The sequence below is a fragment of the Macaca fascicularis genome, chromosome 1 (assembly GCF_037993035.2).
Source record: "Macaca fascicularis isolate 582-1 chromosome 1, T2T-MFA8v1.1".
Classification (NCBI taxonomy): Eukaryota; Metazoa; Chordata; class Mammalia; order Primates; family Cercopithecidae; genus Macaca; species Macaca fascicularis.
Window position 1 is genome coordinate 207577335 of NC_088375.1, and position 21757 is coordinate 207599091.

Here is a 21757-nt window from a genome sequence, read left to right on the forward strand (position 1 = left end):
GGTACCCACCACCATACCTGGCTAGTTTTTGTATTTGTATTTTTAAAAAATGTTTTTCGAGACGGAGTCTCACTCCATCGCCCAGGCTGGAGTGCAGTGGCACGATCTTGGCTCACTGCAACCTCCACCTCCCGGGTTCAAGCGATTCTCCTGCCTCAGCCTCCCAAGTAGCTGGGACTACAGGTGTGTACCACCATGCCCAGCTGATTTTTTTGTGTTTTTGGTAGAGACGGGGTCTCACCACGTTGGCCAGGATGGTCTCGATCTCTTGACCTGGTGATCCACCTGCCTCGGCCTCCCAAAGTGCTGGGATTACAGGTGTGAGCCACCATGCCTGGCCTCAGTCAGGTTTTGTAACTTGTTCAAGGTAAGACAAGGCATAAAAGGCAGATCTGAGACTTGAACCCAGATCCGTTTCCAGAGATGGCAATTTGGCCTGCTGTACCGACTTAGGCAGCTTTCCCAAAGTGCTCACTGTCCCCATAGCAACAATGAGAAGAACTCTTGTGTGGACTGCACTGCAGGGCCTATTTCTTCTCCTCACAACCGCCTTGTACACAGAGCTGCTACTCCTATTTCACAGATAAGGAAACTGAGGCTCAGAGAGAGTGTGTGACGTGGCCAAGATTATCCAGCCATTCAGCAGCAAAGTTCTGGCGACTTTAAATGTCTTCTTGCTTCTCCTTGTGGAGGAAGACTGTCTGTCACCGGGTCTTATCAGGGAACAGGCAGGGGTTCCTTTTGAGAATTCGTAGGAAAGGAATAGGGGTTGGCCTTTGGAACTGGAGAACTTGCTACCAGCAGTGAGTAATTTCAGTGCTCTGGGAAACAGCTTTAACTCCTTGGGAAGCAGAGGAAAAAAGCTTGAGAGTGGTAGCAACCCCTCTCAAGTTCCATGGCTGTGTTTGAATTCTACCTGTGTTGCTTCCTAACTGGGTAGCGTCCTTGGGCAAGTCACTTAACCTATCTGTGCTTCCTTTACCTCATTTGTTATTGATGTTTTGGAGACAGAGTTTTGCTCTTGTCACCCAGGCTGGAGTGCAATGGCACGATCTCAGCTCACTGCAACCTCCGCCTCCTGTATTCAAGTGGTTTTCCTGCCTCAGCCACCTGAGCAGGTGAGATTACAGGTGCCTGCCACCATGCCCAGCTAATTTTTGCATTTTTAGTAGAGACAAGGTTTCACCATGTTTGTCAGGCTGGTCTTGAACTCCTGACCTCAGGCAATCCGCCTGCCTCGGCCTCCCAAAGTGCTGGGATTACAGGCATGAGCCACCGCACCTGACCCTGTTTTTTTACATTTTTTATCTATTTATTTATTTATTTTGAGCCTAGATTATGAAACTGGCTAAATTTTGTATTTTTGGTAGAGATGGGATTTTGTCATGTCACCCAGCTGGTCTTGAACCCCAGGCTCAAGCAATCCCCCGCCTTGGCCTCCCACAGTGTTGGGAATACAGACAGGAGCTACCATGCCTGGCCCCTTCCCCTCATTTGTAAAATGAGGATGATAATAACAGGACCTAATTTATAGGACTGAGGCTGGGCATGGTGGCTCACGCCTGTAATCCCAGCACTTTGGGAGGCCGAGGCGGGCAGATCACTGGAGGTCTGGAGTTCACGACCTGCCTGGTCAACATGGTGAAACCCCGACTCTACCAAAAATAGAAAAATTAGCCGGCCGGGCGCGGTGGCTCAAGCCTGTAATCCCAGCACTTTGGGAGGCCGAGACGGGCGGATCACGAGGCCAGGAGATGGAGAGACGATCCCGGTTAACACGGTGAAACCCCGTCTCTACTAAAAAATACAAAAAAACTAGCCGGGCGAGGTGGCGGGCGCCTGTAGTCCCAGCTACTCGGGAGGCTGAGGCAGGAGAATGGCGTAAACCCGGGAGGCGGAGCTTGCAGTGAGCTGAGATCCGGCCACTGCACTCTGTAATCCCAGCTACTTGGGAGGCTGAGGCAGGAGAATCGCTTGAACTGGGGAGGCAGAAGTTACAGTGAGCCAAGATTGTGCCACTGCACTGCAGCCTGGACGACAGAGCGAAACTGTGTCTCAATAAACAAACAAACAAACAAATAAATAAATAATTTATGGGACTGATATGAGGATTGATGAGTTAATGCATGTAAAGCAATTCGCACATTCCTGGCACATAGCAAATGCTCACTAAATGTTGATCCTTATTAATATTACCACTAAATGCACAATACCACCTCCCACCCTGAAAGCAACTTCTTTATCTGCATTGCCTAAAAGGAAAAATTAAGGCTCCTATTTTTGGACAACCTTCAAGCAATCAGTGTGCTAAGTTTTTCACATTTATGATCATGTTTAATTTGAACATATCTGGGAAATAAAAATAATTATGGCCATGCCTGGAGGCTCACGCCTGTAATCCCACCACTTTGGGAGCTGAGGTGCTGAGTCCAGGAGTCCTAGACCAGCCTGGGCAACACAACAAGACCCCATCTCTATTTTTTTTTTTTTTTTTTTTTGAGACAGAGTCTTGCTCTGTCGCCCGGGCTGGAGTGCAGTGGTGCAATCTCGGCTCACTGCAACCTCTGCCTCCCAGGTCCATGCCATTCTCCTGCCTCAGCCTCCCGAGTAGCTGGGACTACAGGTGCCTGCCACTATACCCGGCTAATTTTTTTTGTAGTTTTAGTAGAGACGGGGTTTCACTGTGTTAGCCAGGATGGTCTCAATCTCCTGACCTCGTGATCCGCCCGCCTCAGCCTCCCAAAGTGCTGGGATTACAGGCGTGAGTCACTGAACCCAGCCAACTCCATCTCTATTTTTTTTTTTTTTTTTTTGAGACGGAGTCTCGCTCTGTCGCCCGGGCTGGAGTGCAGTGGCCGGATCTCAGCTCACTGCAAGCTCCGCCTCCCGGGTTTACGCCATTCTCCTGCCTCAGCCTCCCGAATAGCTGGGACTACAGGCGCCCGCCACCTCGCCCGGCTAGTTTTTTTTTGTATTTTTTAGTAGAGACGGGGTTTCACCGTGTTAGCCAGGATGGTCTCGATCTCCTGACCTCGTGATCCGCCCGCCTCGGCCTCCCAGAGTGCTGGGATTACAGGCTTGAGCCACCGCGCCCGGCCAACAATTATGATTTTCATTTTATCAATAAGGAAATAGAGGCTCAGAGAGGTGAAGTCACCTGCCCAAAGTCACACAGCTAGGAAGTGGTATAATAGTAATCCCAGCACTTTGGGAGGCCGAGGCAGGTGGATCACCTGAGGTGAGGAGTTCGAGACCTGCCAGACTAACATGATGAAACCCCGTCTCTACTAAAAATACAAAAAAAATTAGCCGGGTATAGTGGTGGGCACCTATAATCCCAGGTAATTGGGAGGCTGAGGCAGGAGAATCGCTTGAACCTGGGAGGCAGAGGTTGCAGTGAGCCGAGATCATGCCATTGTACTCTAGCCTGGGCAACAGAGCAAGACTTTGTCTCAAAAAAAAAAAAAAAAAAAAATTCAGCCAGGCACGGTGGCATGTGCCTGTAGTCCCAGCAACTTGGGGGCTGAGGTGGAAGAATTGCTTGAGCCCGGGAGTTCAAGGCTGCAATGAGCCATGATTGCACCACTGCAAGCCAGCCTGGGTGACAGATTAAAACCCTGTCTCAAAAAAAAAAAATTAAGTTCAGATGACAACTTGTCCAGTTCATGGATGTGTGTATCAGCTTGAACCCAAACCATCTGCTCCAACTGCTGCCTCAGGCTCACTTCCTTCCATGCTGGGAAGACCAAGCATTGTTTACTGAGCAACTTTTATGTGCCAGACAATTTACATATATTTCCCATTAAATCTCACCCCCGCCTTATGACCCTCTATTGTTATCCCCATGCCTTAGAAGAGTAGCTGAGACACAGTGAGGTTTGATGACTGTTCAGGTCACACAATCCTCTGTGAGTTGGCAGAGCTAAGATTCAAACCCAGGTCGGTCTGCCTCAAAGCTTGCATTCTTTTTTTTTTTTTTTTGAGATGGAGTCTCTCTCTGTTGCCCAGGCTGGAGTGCAGTGGCCGGATCTCAGCTCACTGCAAGCTCCGCCTCCCGGGTTTACACCATTCTCCTGCCTCAGCCTCCCAAGTAGCTGGGACTACAGGTGCCCGCCACCTCGCCCGGCTAGTTTTTTTGTATTTTTTAGTAGAGACGGGGGTTTCACTGCGTTAGCCAGGATGGTCTCGATCTCCTGACCTCGTGATCTGCCTGTCTCGGCCTCCCAAAGTGCTGGGATTACAGGCTTGAGCCACCATGCCCGGCCAAAGCTTGCATTCTTTCAGGGACTATAAGAAAAGTACAGAGACCCTTGATGAACAGCACCACTTTATTTGTTTATTTATTATGTTTTTAAATAAATGAGATGGGGATCTTACTTTGTTGCCCAGGCTGGTCTCAAAGCCCTGGCCTCAAGTGATCTTCCCACCTTGGCCTCCCAAAGTGCTGGGATTACAGGCGAGCCCCCACTTTCAAAGCTGAGTTTCCTCCCCTGTAACATCCTCACTCATTCATTAACAACCATGATACTTTCCTTGGTGGCCCACAGGACCTGAGTGCTCCACCCTTCCTCCCCACTGCCACTATCCCCATTGGTTTCCATGCCTTTCCACACCCTTTCCCTTGGCCTGCAACACTTTTCCCAACCTCTAGTTTATTCAAGAACCCCAGGCCAGGTGTGGTGGCTCATGCCTGTAATCCCAGCACTATGGGAGGCCAAGGCAGGTGGATCACTTGAGATCAGGAGTTTGAGACCAGCCAGGGCCACATGGGGAAACCCTGTCTCTACTAAACGTACAAAAATTAGCTGGGTGTGGTGGCACATGCCTGTAATCCCAGCGACTCAGGAGGCTGAGGCACAAGAATCGCTTGAACCCGGGAGGTGGAGGTTGCAGTGAGCCGAGATTGTGTCACTGCACTCCAGCCTGGGTTGTAGCCTGTAGCCTGGGTAACAGAGCAAGACTGTCTCCAAAAAAAAAAAAAAAAAAAAAAAAGAGCAAATGAACCCCCATTCATTAACTCACCTCAGACATCATCTCTTCAGGAAAGTCTCCTTTGACCCCACCCCATCCCCTGACATTCACTCTCATAAACACATTGCACTTTACCTTCTGCTTCCTTATCTCAGTTTCTGTTTTTGATTTGTCTGATCATTTGGTTAACAACTTTCTTCCTTCCCAGACTTTAAACTCCATGAGGGTCTGAGTCTGTTTTGCTTGCTATTGTAGCTACGCCACTGTCAGGCTGCCCTCGATGTGGGTGCTTAATAATTTTTCACTGAATGGATGAATCCATGAATGAATAAATAGCTACCAGGCACTTTATATACATGACTCATTAATGCCACAATTAACTCATTGAATCCTCACAACTGCCCTTTTGTAATCATTTCAGAGAAGAAGTAGGTGAGGCTCAGAGAGCTAGAGAGTGGTGGCGCTAGGACTCAATCTCAGGTCTGCCTAACCCCAAAGCCACTGCCTTCGGCACAGCTGCCTCCCAGCACCCAACAGCCACAGCCAGGATTTAAATAGTCCTCGGTTGTCAGACCACATGTCCCAGTTTGAGCCTGGAGGACACCAATTCGGATGGCACCAGGGCCCTGCTGGCACCACCCCCTTGGCTGTCTCTGCCCTTCTGAAGTCTTAGGCTGCTTCCCCTCCCACTCCCTTCTTGGCCTCCTTCCTTTCCAGGGAGGGAAAAGGACTAGGAATTACAGCCAAGCAGCTCTTCTGGGAAAAACAATCCTGTGGTGAAAAGAGGCCTGTTCTGAGAGCAGAGAAACCTGGATTTAAGTCCTGGCATGGAGGCAGCCCTGCTGAGGGCTCACAGTGGCATCACTGCCCCCCTCTGAGACTCTCCATCCTCATTTGAGATTCTGCGTAGGTTCTCGACCCATCTGTCACCCCCTTTTCACGTCCTGACTCCTCGGACCCCAGAAACAGCCTGGGCACACCCCTAGTGTCACTTTTCTTCAGGAACCCTGATGGTTAACAATAGCTGGGGGGTGGCCTGTGCCCAAGTCTATGTTGATCAGAGAGATGAGGGACTGGCCTGGCACCCTTAAGACCTTTCCTGGAATGCTAAAGGGATGCGTGAGGGAAGAGTGCGGGGGGCGAGGGGAGGGAAGTCATTCTCATATGATAATAGGCCTGAAAAGGGAGAAATACAGGAGTGGAAACCAAAAGATACAGGTTTGAGTTCCGGGGCTGTTTCAAATTCCCTGGAGGACCCTGGGTAAGTCATGCAACTTCAGGAAGACTCAGTTTTCTCTTCTGCAAAAACGAGGGTAATAATCTGCCTTACAGAGTTGCCCTAGAGAACCAAGTGAGGTATCTTTGCTAACGTGTGAATTTGTCACATTTCTATCTAGCTGCGGCCTTTTTTTTTTTAGACTCGTTCTGTCTCCCAGGCTGGAGTGCAGTGGCATGACCTCGGCTTACTGCAACATCCAACACCCAGGTTCAAGCGATTCTCCTGCCTCCCAAGTAGCTGGGATCATAGATGCGCACCACCACGCCCAGCTAATTTTTGCGTTAATAGAGGCAGGGTTTCTTTTTTTTCTTTTTTTGAGACAGAGTTTTGCCCTTGTTGCCCAGGCTGGAGTGCAATGGCGTGATCTCGGCTCACCGAAACCTTCATCTCCCGGGTTCAAGAGATTCTCCTGCCTCAGCCTTCCGAGTAGCTGGGATTACAGGCATGGGACACCATGCCCGGCTAATTTTTTGTATTTTTAGTAGAGACTGGATTTCACCATGTTGGCCAGGCTGGTTTCAACCACCCGACCTCAGGTGATCCTCCTAGAGGCGGGATTTCACTTAGCCAGGCTGGTCTTGAACTCATGACCTCAAGTAATCCACCAGCCTCGGCCTCCCAAAGTGTTGGGATTACAGGCATGAGCCACCGCGCCGGGCCTTTTTTTTTTTTTGAGACGGGGTTTCGCTCTAGTTTCCTAGGCTGGAGTGCAATGGCGTGATCTCCGCTCACTGCAACCTCCGCCTCTCGGCGGAGAATTCAAGCGATTCTCCGGCCTCAACCTCCTGAGTAGCTGGGATTACAGGCATGCGCCACCACGGCTGGCTAATTTTGTATTTTTAGTAGAGACGGGGGTTTCTCCAAGTTGGTCAGGCTGGTCTTGATTTCCCGACCTCAGGTGATCCGCCCGCCTCGACCTCCCAAAGCGCTGGGATTACAGGCCAGAGCCACCGCGCCCGGCCAGCTGCAGCCTTTTATAATCAACAAGACGAGCATATTCCCCACTCATGCATGAATCCTCAACAAACACTCCCGCATGTGAGGCACAGACGACTGCTCCTATTTCGCAGAAGGACAAACTGAGACCCAGATAAATTCTGGAAGATGTCTGAGGTCGCAGAGTGAAGTGGCTCAACCAGGGATCCGCTCACTTTGACCATGGCTTTTCAGTACTATCCCCCATTCCCAGCACCCAGGCCTCGCCCCACATGGACAGTGCAGGGCGGGCTAGAGCTTGTGACTCACTCTCCCCACCCTACTTTCTGCCCCGGCTGAGACCGGAGTGAAGGGACAACACCATCTGCAACTTGAGGGGTGTCCACAGAAAGTTTACGGGCTTGGCCCCTTCCTTTCGCCAAATATAGCGGTTCTTTGAAGGCTAACAAGAAGAATTAATCTTTCAACACACTCTGTACGAGGTTTTACACTCTCTTCGGTGAGTTTTCCCTACTTTGAACTTAGGAGTCCGTTTGCCTTAATCTCTGCCCCCCATTTCACTTGGTTTGCACCCCGCTGTTTACTCGGATTGCGGAAGTCGCCCGGGTGGAGCTCCGGGGAGGGTACCCGTGAGTACGTCTTTTGCGTAGTTATTTAACTGGCATTTTACTCAGGCCAATGGAATGCCCCGAAGCCCCGGGTGGGTTGGGCAGTGAACCAATCAGGGCCATTGGCGGGGTGTGGCTGCGTCCCAGGGCGGGGAATACCGTAATGGCGGACACGGGCCGGGCGAGCGCGGCTGGGGGCGTAGCGCGCTGAGGGGGGTCCGGCCGTGTGGCAGCCCGCGAGGCGGTCCGCGGGAGCACACTCTGTGCGGAGACTGTGCGGCCGGCCGGCCTTTCCTGTCGCTGACGGCGACTGCGGGAGGCCAGGTGAGCAACAAGTCCCCTTGGGTAGACCCCGCCGGGAGGCGCGGTCCCCGGGCGGGCCGCTCCTCCCGAGCCGCAGGGTTCCGGGGGAGTGGGTGCCGCGACTCTCACTGCCGAGTGGCAGAGGCTGGGCGAGTGGTCAGCGCGGGGTGGTGTCTTAGTCCACCCCACCCCCTCAGGGAGGGAGGGAGTGACCCGGAGTCCCCTTCCGAAACTTGGAGGGGTCCGCAAGTCTGAGGGACTACGAGTGTCCCGATCTGACCTGGTTCTGCCATCAGCTCCCTGTGTGATCTTGAGCAAGTCACTTTCCTCTCTAGGCCTTAGTTTTCCCATGTGTAAAACGAGGGTTTCGTCGGCAGATGTATGTACAGGAGTTGGGTCCCAGCTGTTGTCTGAGATCTTGGACAAGTTCTTCCCCAGGCTGAGCCTCAGTTTCCATCTCTGGACCACGAAGTAACTGAGGTGCTCGTTGAGGCCCCGACCTGCTAAATATTGAGGAGCGGGAGGAGGGCACTGTGTGTGTGTGTGTAAGAGTGCGTGTGGGTGTGTGCGCGTACAGGATGGTCTGCAGAGTAAGGAGGAGAGTTGTCTAAAGGGGCTATTCCAAGGAGGACGTGGGTGCTACCCAGACCACGATGGGGTGAGTTGGGGTCCTCTTGGTTCTCCAGGAACGCTAGAGCCTCTGAGAGGGGAAGTTTTAATACGGTTGTCCATAGAACCAGAGAAGAGGAAGGACTCCTTGGAGCCCCTTGGGGCTCTGATTGGAATTTAGGCCCAGAAATCAGGAGGGTAGAAGGAGGAGGAAGAACTTTTATGGCAGCCCTACTAGGTGCCAACCCTCGCTTAGGCCTATGAACTTTTACAGTGACCCTTGAGAATTTACACATAAGGAAACTAAGTTTCAGAGGAGTTAAGTAACTTGCCCAAGGTCACACAGTAAAGGGCAGAGGTTACTTAACTAAATTGTTTCCTCTCAGAATCTCTAGGCAAGGGGGAAGTCACTGCCCACTTAAAAGATAGTGTTAGGGAAGTTTGCCTTGTTGCAGATGGGGGCAGAGGTCTGGCCCCAGGTATGTGATTTGACTTCTGGCATGGGGACAGTCTTGATCTCTGGAAGGTTAATTATAAGTCCAGCCCCTTTATCCAGTCTGTAAGTTGGAAAGAACTATTTGTAAGTCGTAAAAGTCACTTTGAAGTGTGTCAGATCCTCAGAGAGCTCCATTTGAATCCTGTTGGGGTTGCCTGTAGAAGAAAGTTCAGCAGCTGTTGGTGTGTAGACTATACTTTGGTTCAGGGTGGTGCCAGCCCATTCACTTTTCTCCTCCATCAGAGGGCCACATTTTCTTGGGATGGGAGAAATTTCCCATTTTTTAGTTCAAATTTCTTTGGATTTCTTGGGGTGAAAGGTTCAATATCCCGCCTCTGATTAAGCTTAATACCCCTTTCTTTGTGCAACCTGTTATTTGACTTCTAATGAGTGAAGATTGTGGATCTGAGGTAGGTGGTAGTTGGGTACAATAACTTGCTGCCCTTAATTTTTCCAAACCTCAGAGCTTTTGATTAATCAGAATGGTAGGAATGGCTATGGGTATTGTTCTCATATGTGAATGGTGGAGAAGAAAACTGGAAGAGGAAGTTGCTGAGAAAAAGGGCGTTTCTTAGCAGTGGAGCCAGTATGTATTTCTTTGTTTGAAATTCTAAAACCAGAAAAGCAGCAACTAAAGGAGGAAGGAAGGAAAGAACTGTGAAACTCTTTTTCCCGTTCAAATATCTTTAAGAACTGTTCCTGTCTCTAGCCATGTCCCAGGCTCTACTTTCATAGAAAAAGTCAATTGTAATTTGTTCAGAGTTTTCTTCTAGAATGAAATAATTTTAAATCTTAAAACCTCTGAGAATAATTGTTTAAAAATCAGAGCATTTTATTGAGTAAGTTATTTACAGTGGATTATTCTTTTTCTCAGCATATTACTAATTCGGTCTTATATATAAAATATATAATATATAATAAAAATATATAATATAAAATAAATATATATAAATATAAATATGTAACATATACAATATATATTATAAATCATATATGAATTTATATATAATACATAAATATGTCATATATCATAAAATATATAATATAAAAAATTTATATATAATATATATAAATTATACTATATAAAACTTATAGTATATAATATATAATACATATAATATATAAAAATATATGTATTATATATAACAAATATATATATATATCTGTCACCCAGGCTGGAACGCAGTGGCGTGAGCTCGGCTCACTGCAACCTTTGCCTCCCGGGTTTGAGCAATTCTCCTGCCTCAGCCTCCCAAGTATCTGGGACTACAGGCATGCAACCCCACGCCTGGCTAATTTTTGTATTTTTTAGTAGAGATGGGGTTTTGCCATGTTGGCCAGGCTGGTCTCAAACTCCTGACCTCAGTTGATCCACCTGCTGCGGCCTCCCGAAGTGCTGGGATTACAGGCGTGAGCTGCTGCGCCCGACTGAGTCTTTGGCTGTATTTTAACTGTGATTTCAACCTAAGGAATTGATTTAGATATTACAGGATGCAAATATCACCATCACTTGAAAAACACATAATAATGTGTTTGGCTTTTGACACATTAAGTCTTTTTTTTTCTTTTTTTTTCTTTTGAGACAGAATCTTGCTCTGTTGCCCAGGCTGGAGTGCAGAGTGATCTCAGCTCACTGCAAGCTCCGCCTCCTGGGTTCATGCTATTCTTCTGCCTCAGCCTCCTGAGTAGCTGGGACTACAGGCGCCCGCCACCACGCCCAGCTAATTTTTTGTATTTTTAGTAGAGATGGGGTTTCACAGTGTTAGCCTGGATGGTCTCCATCTCCTGACCTCGTGATCTGCCCGCTTCGGCCTCCCAAAGTGCTGGGATTACAGACGTGAGCCACCGCGCCTGGCCTGACATGTTAAGTCTTTTTATGCTTTATTTTCCAGGATTGTGTGTACATGATAGTTGTGAAGACCCTGAATTTATTGCACGTGAAGCTCTATTAATACATTAATTCTCAATGTGTTGTATTTTCTGTAAAATAATTAGTCTTACTTGGTATACCAGTTCACAGTACCTTATTCAAAATCCTTGGCGCCAAAAAAAAAGTTATTGGGACCAAATGTATATCCGAATTTAAAAATTTTTGGATTTTTGGGTTTTGGAAAATAAATATGATACTATGTGTTATGTAATACCCCAGAGAGGTCAGGGCAGCACTTTTTAAATCAGATGCATTATTATTTCTGTAGTAAAATGTCTGGATGTTCATACTAACTGGGATAAATAAATACTGCACTATTATTAACCTTAAGTCATTTCTTGTCAGGTTTTGCCTCCAAATGAATAATGAAAAACCTATTTTTCACAGCCTTTGAATTTTGGAGATAAAGTGAAGGGATTTTAGATCTCTATAGGAAAAACTTACATGACAGGCCGGGCATGGTGGCTCAAGCCTGTAATCCCAGCACTTTGGGAGGCCAAGGCGGGCGGATCACGAGGTCAGGAGTTCAAGACCAGCCTGACCAACATGGTGAAACCCCGTCTCTACTAAAAATACAAAAATTAGCCGGGTGTGGTGGCGCTCGCCTGTAATCCCAGCTATTCAGGAGGCTGAAGCAGGAGAATCACTTGAACCCAGGAGGTGGAGGTTGCAGTGAGCTGAGATCACACTACTGCACTCTAGCCTGGGAGACAGAGCGAGACTCTGTCTCAAAAAAACAAACAAAATTACATGATAACAAGAGCAGTTACAAGGAAAAATATTGTATAGCCCAGCTAATTTCAAAGTCATGGGTCCTAAAAATAATATTACATAGAAGACACCTTTTTTTGTTTCTGTCATACAGAAATCTTACTGTGATTAAAATGTGCCTGATAAGCATTTTTCCTTATCTTACTGTGATTAAAATGTGCCTGATAAGCATTTTTCCTTAAGTACCACAATTTATCTTTTAATATCTTCACTGGTCTCTGAAATGTTAGAATGACACCCTCCACCTCTTTTATTTTTAATTTTTAAATTTTTATTTCTTTTATTTTCTTTTTTTATTTTTTTAAACAGTAGAGATGGGCTTTCGAAATGTTGCCCAGGCTGGTCTCAAACTTCTGGCCTCAAGTGTTCTTCCCACCTTGACCTCCCAAAGTGTTGAGATTATAAGTGTGAGACTTCACGCCCTGCCCCCACCTCTTATTTAAATAGTAATTTGTAGGGTCTTTGCTCATCATTTTTTTGTGTAGCATTTAAGAGAATTGTACTTTTTGCATATAATTCAGAGAAAAACAAATCAAATGCAGATCTGTAGATTCATGTTTGCCAATTTTTTTTTTTTTTTTTTTTTTTGAGACGGAGTTTCGCTCTTGTTGCCTAGGCTGGAGTACAGTGGTGCAGTCTCGGCTTACTGCAACCTCTGCCTCTTGGGTTCAAACGATTCTCCTGCCTCAGCCTCCTGAGTAGCTGGGATTACAGGCATCTGCCACCACGCCCGGCTAATTTTTGTATTCTCCAAGTTGGCCAGACTGGTCCCAAATTCTTGACCTCAGATGATCCACCCACCTCGGCTTCCCAAAGTGCTGGGATTACAGGCATTAGCCACCACGCGTGGCCATGTTTGCCAAATTTTAAAGCTGATTTTTTTCCTTTAGAGTATTCTTTTTTTCTGAGATGGAGTCTCGCTCTGTCGTCCAGACTGGAGTGTAGCGGCACGATCTTGGCTCACTGCAACCTCCACCTCCCGGGTTCACGCCATTCTCCTGCCTCAGCCTCCTGAGCAGCTGGGACTACAGGTGCCGCCACCATGCCCAGCTAATTTTTTTTTTTTGTATTTTTAGTAGAGACAGGGTTTCACCTTGTTAGCCAGGATGGTCTTGATCTCCTGACCTCGTGATCCGCCTGCCTCGGCCTCCCAAAGTGCTGGGATTACAGGTGTGAGCCACCGTACCCAGCCTAGATAGTATGAGGTAAAAACTGTGGATGAGATTTGGGTCAAAATTTTGTTTACTTTTAATTTATGAAACTTCCACAATTTGCACATCTTGGTGTAAGGAGTTTACTAAAATACATTTAATTTTGAGTATTTTTATTTTAAGTGTATGCTATATGAGAAACTTCTGTTTACCAGCCATATGAATTTGGGTGGTTTCTTTAAATGGCCAAGGGCCTCTACTAGCACATTTTCAATAACTCAGGCTACTCTTAGTTTTCTCGGACATCTCTACTGTAGAGTGAGATGGACTGGTATTGTTGGAGGATGAAGAATTATTTTTTCTCTTTAGAAGAAAGCCCCATGACAGCATGGATTTATGGAATTCTGTCCTTTAAGAAACCACGTAGTTGCCTGGTTTGAGGGCCTGAATTCATCTACCTACTTGGGGTGGCTCCATAGTTCCTAAGAATGGTACCTTCACTGTCTTGGAGATACAAGGGATGAGAAGCTGTATCCAGAGTTGCAGGAGTATGATTGGACTTGGGAATGGGAAAAATTATTATTGTTATTATTTGAGACAGGGTCTCACTCTGTTGCCCTGGCTTGAGTGCAGTGGCAGTATCACAGCTCATTCACTGCAGCCTCAACCTCCTACGCTCAAGCAGTCCTCCTCTTGCCTTAGCCTTTCAAATAGCTGAGACTATAGGTGCGCGCTACTATGCCCACCTAATTTTTAAGATTTTTTAGAGATGAGGTCTCACTATGTTGCACAGGCTGGTCTTAAACTGAGCTCAAGCCATCCTGCTGCCTTGGCCCCCTAAAGTGCTGGGATTACAGGCATAAGCATAAGCCACCATGCCCAGACCCCTCACCCCCTTTTTTTTGTTGTTACATGAGATGGAATCTCACTCTGCCACCCGTGCTGGAGTGCGGTGGCGTGATCTTGGCTCACTGTAACCTCTGCCTCCCGCGTTCAAGGGATTCTACTGCCTCAGCCTCCCTAGTAGCAGCTGGGATTACAGGTACGTGCCACTATGCCTGGCTAATTTTGGTTTTTTGTTTTTTATTCCGAGACGGAGTTTTGCTCTTGCTGCCCAGGCTGGAACAATGGCATGATCTCGGCTCACTGCAACTTCTGCCTTCCAGGTTCAAGGCAAGTCTCCTGCCTCAGCCTCCCCAGTAGCTGGGATTACAGGCATGTGACACCATGCCTGGCTAATTTTTGTGTTTTTAGTAGAGATGGGGTTTCACTGTGTTGGTCAGGCTGTTCTTGAACGCCTGACCTCAGGTTATCTGCCCGCCTCAGACTCCCAAATTGCTGGGATTACAGGCGTGAGCCACTACGCTTGACCTAATTTTGTGTTTTTAGTAGAGACGGGGTTTCACCATGTTCACCAGGCTGATCTTGAACTCTTGACCTTAAGTGATTTGCCCACTTCGGCCTTCCAAAGTACTGGGATTACAGGTGTGAGATGCTAATAATACTTTAATTATGGCCTCTGTATTGTGCTTCATTCTTGTGTGCTCCTCTTCCATTTCATGGTCAGACCAGGAATACTTAAGCAGCATCCTTGGTCTCTACTCACTGGATGACTGGATGCCAGTAGCACCCCCCTGCCCCAGTTGTGATAACCAGAAATGTCTCCAGATATTGTCTCTTTTATCCTGGGGGGATAGATTTCCCCCTGTTGAGAGCTACTGTATCAATAGGGGTAGAAGTGGTAGAACAATAGAGGAAAGTGATTATAGATGTCCTCAAGTGCATGTTCTCCTTTTTCTCCTTTTTTCTGGTAATGCAATTCCTGTCTCTGACTTTGGATAAGAAAATGAGAAAAATCAGGAGGTGACCACTTAAAAATAGCCCCATTATTTTTATTCTGTTCAAATTTTATTTTATTTGGTTTAAATATATTAGAGCAGGGCAGATAGCTGAATTATTTATGCAGATCTATGTAAATTTAATTTCTACCACTGATTAATATTAGATGGAGTAAAGAACTACTGGAATATTATTACCTACCTTGCATGAAAGACTGTTTCTCACAAAAGCTCATAGCTGAAAAGTTGAACACCTAAAGGATAACCAGCATTGCTTATATAAAGAACTTGCCAGAACTTGTCAGGATTCTTTGCTAATTTTTGAGCTTCATGGCTAAGATGTATCTCTTGATGTCCCTGCATAGACACTTTATAACTCCAAAAAGCATGTTTAGAATGGGCATGCTTTTCTAAGCTCAGTATTTTTTGTGACAGGCGGATTGGTCAAGGCAGTGGTCCTTGGTTCCTCTGGGCATTCATAAATTAATGACAAGGTGGTGGTAACATTTGAAGACTTAATTCTCTTTTGGCCAACTCTATACAATATAACATTATAATCATTCATGTCTTAGTCACCATTAAGGTAAAGTTGAATGAGTGTTTTTTCCCCATTCTGTTTGAAGTTATGAATGGTACTTTACAGAATTCAAATGTATAGTTATGAATAGTATCTCAGAATAGTTACCATTTATGCAAATGAAACACACTTCTTAACTTAGAAACCAAACAGAATTGAATTAGAAAAGAGAAGAATAGAAACAAGAATTGTTGAATGCTTGCTGAAGAAATAATGTTCAGATATAGAAGTATCTCAGAAAAATTTGCTTTTCATCATGATTTCCACAAACTAATAAACAATTTGAGATTGATAGGAGACGCTATTAAACTGCCTGTGATATTTCTTTTCAAGCTCTGTTTTTCTTTCTGGTAAAATACGGAGAAGTCTGAGGTGTACTCTCAGCTGTAAGATTAATTCCATTTGAACAAAATAGTTTCTTTTTTTTTCTTTTTTTTTTTGAGATGGAGTCTTGCTCTGTCACCCAGGCTGGAGTGCAATGGCCCAATGATCTTAGCTCACTGCAGCCTCTGCGCAAGCCCTCCCCACCCACCGCGGGCTCAAGCAATTCTCCTGCCTCCTCCTCCTGAGCTGAGTAGCTGGGATTACAGGTGCCCCACGCCTGGCTAATTTTTGTATTTTTAGTAGAGACGGGGTTTTGTCACGTTGACCAGGCTGGTCTTGAACTCCTGGCCTCAAGTGATCCGCCCACCTCTGCTTCCCAAAGTGCTGGGATTACAGGCGTGAGCCACTGTGCGTGGCCCCAAGTTGTTTATTTTGAGAATACAGAAAGCCTTTTGAGAAAAAGCAGTGGTTTGACTCATTTCCAATTTGAGTGAATATGTGTATGTGTATACACACATGCATTTTTTTTTTTCATACGGAGTCTCCCTCTGTTGCCCAGGATGGAGTGCAGTGGTACGATCTCAGCTTACTGCAACCTCTGCCTCCCAGGTTCAAGTGATTCTTCTGCCTCAGCCTCCTAAGCAGCTGGGACTACAGGCACATGCCACCATGCCTGGCTAATTTTTTTTTTAGTAGAGACCAGGTTTCACCGTGTTAGCTGGGATGGTCTCAATCTCCTGACCTCCATACATGCATTTTTGTTTTTTTTTTTTTTTTTTGAGACGGAATCTCACTCTGTCGCCTAGGCTGGAGTGTAGTGGCGCGATCTCGGCCCACCGCAAGCTCTGCCTCCCGGGTTCACGCCGTTCTCTGCCTCAGCCTTCCAAGTAGCTGTGACTATAGGCGCCCGCCACAACACCTGGCTAAATTTTTGTATTTTTAGTAGAGATGGGGTTTCACCATGTTATCCCAGATGGTCTCGATCTCCTGACCTCGTGATCCACCCGCCTTGGCATCCCAAAGTGCTGGGATCACAGGTGTGAGCCACCGCGCCCAGCCTTATTTTATTTTTATTTTATTTTTTTTGAGAGGGAGTCTCATTCTGTTTCCAGGCTGGAGTGCAGTGGTATGATCTCAGCTCATTGTAACCTCTGCCTCCCGGGTTCAAGCGATTCTCGTGCCTTAGCCCTCTTGAGTAGCTGGGATTACAGGTGCCTGCCACCACACTTGGCTAATTTTTGTATTTTAGTAGAGCCGGCACTTCACCGTGTTGGCCAGGCTGATCTTGAACTCCTGACCTCAAGTGATCTGCCCACCTCGGCCTCCTAAAGTGCTGGGATTACAGACATGAGCCTCCACTCCCGGCCATAGTACTCAGTTTTAAAAGTTTGCTCTTTTTTTTTTTTTTTTCTTTTTTTTTTTGAGAAAGAGTCTCTGTCACCCGGGCTGGAGTACAGTGGTGCGATCTCGGCTCACTGCAAGCTGCACTTACCGGGTTCATGCCATTCTCCTGCCTCAGCCTCCTGAGTAGCTGGGACTACAGGCGCCCGCTACCATGCCCGGCTAAGTTTTTGTATTTTTAGTAGAGATGGGGTTTCACCGTGTTAGCCAGGATGGTCTCGATCTCCTGAGCTTGTGATCCACCCGCCTCGGCCTCCTGGGATTACAGGTGTGAGCCACTGTGCCTGGCAAAAAGTTTGCTCTTAAATCAGGTCTTGAGAAATTTTGTTTAACTGTGTAGAAGAAGGTTTTGGGTCATGCCTATTGATACTCCTTTTCATTCACAATTGGGAACTATAAGTGAATTTCCCTTTGTAGAATATTGATAGTCTTTAAAGAATAGTATTTCTGAATACCAAACACATCTGTGGAATTATGAGAATTAGAAGACTAACTTCTTCCCTCTCTTTACTTTTAAAGTTCCTTCAGCATTCATTGGATGGAAATTTGCAAAGCACAGTGCTCCACTTTGTTGTATTCCATTACAGTTAGTCCCTAGCACTTGAGATATGTTAGTAGCTACAATTTTTTTTTTTTTTTGAGACAGTCTTGCTCTTGTCACCCAGGCTGGAATGTAGTGGCGCCATCTCGGCTCACTGCAGCCTCTGCCTCCCTCGTTCCAGTGATTCTCCTGCCTCAGCCTCCTGAGGCTGAGACAAACCACAACTACTAATTTGCTTATTCTTACATCATATGCTAGGATTATAAGCATGTGCCACCACATCCAGCTAATTTTTGTATTTTTAGTAGAAATGGGGTTTCACCATATTGGCCAGACTGGTCTTGAACTCCTGACCTCAGGTGATCCACCTGCCTCAGCCTCCCAAGATTTTTTTTTTTTTTTTTTTTGAGATGGAATCTCACTCTGTCGCCTACCCTGGGGTGCAGTGGCGCAGTCTCGGCTCACTGCAACCTCTGCCTCCTGGGTTCAAGCAATTCTCTTGCCTCAGCCTCCCGAATAGCTGGGATTACAGGTGCCTGCCACCACGCCTGGCTAATTTTTTGTGTTTTTAGTAGAGACGGGGTTTCACCGTGTTGGCTAGGGTGGTCTCGAACTCCTGACCTCGTGAGCCACCTGCCTTGGCCTCCCAAAGTGCTGGGATTACAGGCGTGAGCCACCATGCCCGGCCCTAGCCAAGATTTTTAGAGGTAAAACTTACATACACTGAGATAGAAGTATATAATTAGATAAGTTTTTACAAATATAAACACCTATGCAGCCAACACCCACATCAAGAAACAGAACATTTTGGCTGGGCGCGGTGGCTCACACCTGTAATCCCAGCACTTCGGGAGGCTGAGGCGGGTGGATCACCCGAGGCTGGGAATTGGAGACCAGCCTGACCAACGTGGAGAAACCCCGTCTCTACTAAAAATACAAAAAATTATCTGGGTGTGGTGGCGGATGCCTGTAATCCCAGCTATTTGGGAGGCTGAGGCAGGAGACTCGCTTGAACCAGGGAGGCAGAGTTTGCAGTGAGCCGAGATCAGGCCATTGCACTCCAGCCTGGGCAACAAGAGCGAAACTCCATCTCAAAAAAAGAAATACAAACCCTCCAAAGTTCCCTCCTTCCAGTTCCCCTTCCAGTCAATCTTCACCATTTTATAGGCAACCAATGTTCTGATTTCTGTCCCCACATATTAAATTTACCTGTTCTTGAATCATACAGTATGCACACTTTTGTGTCTGACTTTTTCTGTTCAACATAAAGTTTTTCACATTTGTCCATGTTGATGGGTATATGAACCCAACTCCTTTGATGCGTGTCTAGAGTTCTTTCCAACAAACCGCAGCTACTAATTTGCTTATTCTTACATCATATCCCTTTTTTTTTTTTTTTTTTTGCTTTGCTATTTGCATGAAATTTATTTTCCACTTCTTTCTTTCTTTTTGAATTTTTTTTTGGAGGCAGAGTCTTCCCTCTGTCCCCCAGGCTGGAGTGCAGTTTCAGGATCTCTGCTCGCTGCAACATCCACCTCCCGGATTCAAGCAGTTCTTCTGCCTCAGCCTTCCAAGTCTCTTTTTAGTAGAGATGGGGTTTCACCATGTTGGCCAGGTTGGTCTTGAACTCTTGGTTTCAAGTGATCTACCTGCCTCAGCCTCCCAAAGTGCTGGGATTACAGGCGTGAGCCACCATGCCCGGCCTGCCTCCCATTTCTGATATCCTGGATTTATTTATTTAAAAAATCTCTTTAAAGTTACAAAAGTAATACTTGCTCATTGCAACAGATTATTTTTTGTTTTTTGAGACGAAGTCTCGCTCTGTCACCCAGGCTGGAGTGCAGTGGCATGATCTCTGCTCACTGCAACTTCTACCTCCCTGGTTCAAGTGATTCTCCTGCCTCAGCCCCTCGAGTAGCTGGGACTAAAGGCATGTGTCACCACGCCCAGCTAATTTTTATATTTTTAGTAGAGATGGGATTTCGCCATGTTGGCCAGGCTGGTGTCAGATTTCTGGCCTCATGTGATCTGCCAGCCTCAGCCTCCCAAAGTGCTGAGATTACAGGCATGAGCCACCATGCCCAGTCATTGCCACAGATTATATAATCAGAAGTGAATAAAGAGTGAAAGTTTCCTGAGATTTATTTTTGTTTCTGCCTTTTCCCAATTATGAAAATAATGAGTGTTCTTTGTAAAAAAAAATAAATAAATTTAAAAAAAAAGATAATATGAAGCAGAAAATAGGTATCAGTCATTATCCTACCAGTTAGCATTTTGATACATTTTCCTCTCTCCCAGAACTTTGTTTACTACAGCTGAGAACATAGTTCAGGGATTTTTAGGTTTCTCTTTTTGTTAGGTTTGTCACCTCCTCATTAATCAGTTCATTTTATTTCAGTGTTCATACTTTGGGCCACCCTAAATCTGACTAGCTGCTGGTACCATGGCTGGCTTGGCCTAATGGGGCACTTCTTTTTTTTTTTTTTGAGACAGAGTCTTGTCTATCACCCAGGCTGGAGTGCAGTGGCGTGATCCTCTGCTCACTGCAACCTCCGCCTCCTGGGTTCAAGCGATTCTCCTGCTTCAGCCTCCTAAGTAGCTGGGATTAAAGGCACCCGCCATCATGCCCGGGTAATTTTTGTATTTTTAGTAGAGACGGGGTTTCGCCATGTTGGCCAGGCTGGTCTCGAACTCCTGACCTCAGGTGATTCACCCGCCTCGGCCTCCCAAAGTGCTGGGATTGGAGGTGTGAGCCACTGTGCCCGGCAATTGGGCACTTTTTTTTAACATTTACTGTACACTCCTTTGGCTGGGTGTGGTGGCTCATGCCTGTAATCCCAGCACTTTGGGAGGCCAAGGAGGGCAGATTGCTTGAGGCCAAGAATTTGAGACCAGCCTGACCAACATGGTGAAACCCCATCTGTTATGAAAAAATACAAAAATTAGCCGTGTATGGTGGTGTGGCTACTCAGAAGGCTGAGGCACGAGAATCGCTTGAGTTTGAACCTGGGAGGCAGAGGTTGCAGTGCGCTGAGATCATGCTACTGCACTCCAGCCTGGGTGACAGAGTGAGACTCTGTCTCAAAAAAAACACAAAAACCAAAACCATTTAGTGTACACTCTTTTATCACGTACCTCATTCTTGCATACCCACCACTCAACATTTCTTGTAGAATAGGAGACAGTATTGTTCCATGGTTAAGAGTATAGATTCTGGAGTCAGACCATCTGGGTTCAGTTGTGGGCTTCTCCACTTACACTAGCTCTGTAGCCTTAGGTAAATGATACATACAGCCTCTCGTAGCTTCAGAGATCTCATCTGTAAAATGGAGACCTATCTCATATTGTAAAATACAGAGCATATATCAGAGGCGTGTTGGAACTATTATGTGATATTACTTAGTCCAGTGCTCAATAAGTGTTAACAGTTGTTATAATTAAGAAATGGCATATTTGGTTAGAACATCATCTACCTAATCCAGAATTCTACCTTTTTTTTTTTTTTGAAACAGAGTCTTGCTCTGTCACCCAGGCTCTAGTACAGTGGCATGATCATAGCTCACTGCAGCCTCGAATTCCTGGACTGAGGTGATCCTCCTGCCTTGGCCTCCTGAATAGCTGAGACCACAGGTGCCTGCTATTGCACCTGGCTAATTTTTTTTTTTTTTGAGATAGAGTTTTGCTCTTGTTGCCCAGACTGCAGTGCAATGGTGCAATCTTGACTCTTTACAACCTCCGCCTCTCAGGTTCAAGCGATTCTCCTGCCTCAGCCTCCTGAGTAGCTGGGACTACAGGTGTGCGCCATCAAGCCCAGGTAATTTTTTGTATTTTTAGCAGAGACGAGGCTTCACCATGTTGGCCAGGCTGGTCTTGAACTCCTGATCTCAAGTGATCTGGCCTCCCAAAGTGCTGAGATTACAGGTATGGGCCACTGCGCCTGGCCACATCTGGCTAATTTTTGTATTATTTGTAGAAACAGCATCTCCCTGTGTTGCCCAGGCTTGTCTTGAACTCCTGGGCTC

General features: G+C 46.4%; 1 protein-coding gene across 11 annotated transcripts in view; it reads left to right on the forward strand.

Annotated features, from left to right (window-relative positions):
- The first annotated feature begins 7934 nt into the window (after positions 1 to 7934).
- The window catches only part of WASF2 (WASP family member 2), a 92476-nt gene continuing 78653 nt past the window's right edge, over positions 7935 to 21757 (forward strand). For 4 of the 11 annotated variants that reach the window (XM_074015417.1, XM_065526773.1, XM_045376893.2 and 1 more), the window contains exons 1-2: positions 7935 to 8118; positions 21482 to 21549. The gene's annotated coding sequence lies outside the window, so the exon portion shown is untranslated. Of the gene's footprint in view, positions 8119 to 8632; positions 8756 to 13971; positions 14097 to 14147; positions 14228 to 21481; positions 21550 to 21757 lie in introns of those variants that run through there. The other 7 variants (XM_065526760.1, XM_065526745.1, XM_065526765.1 and 4 more) reach the window with 4 other exon arrangements.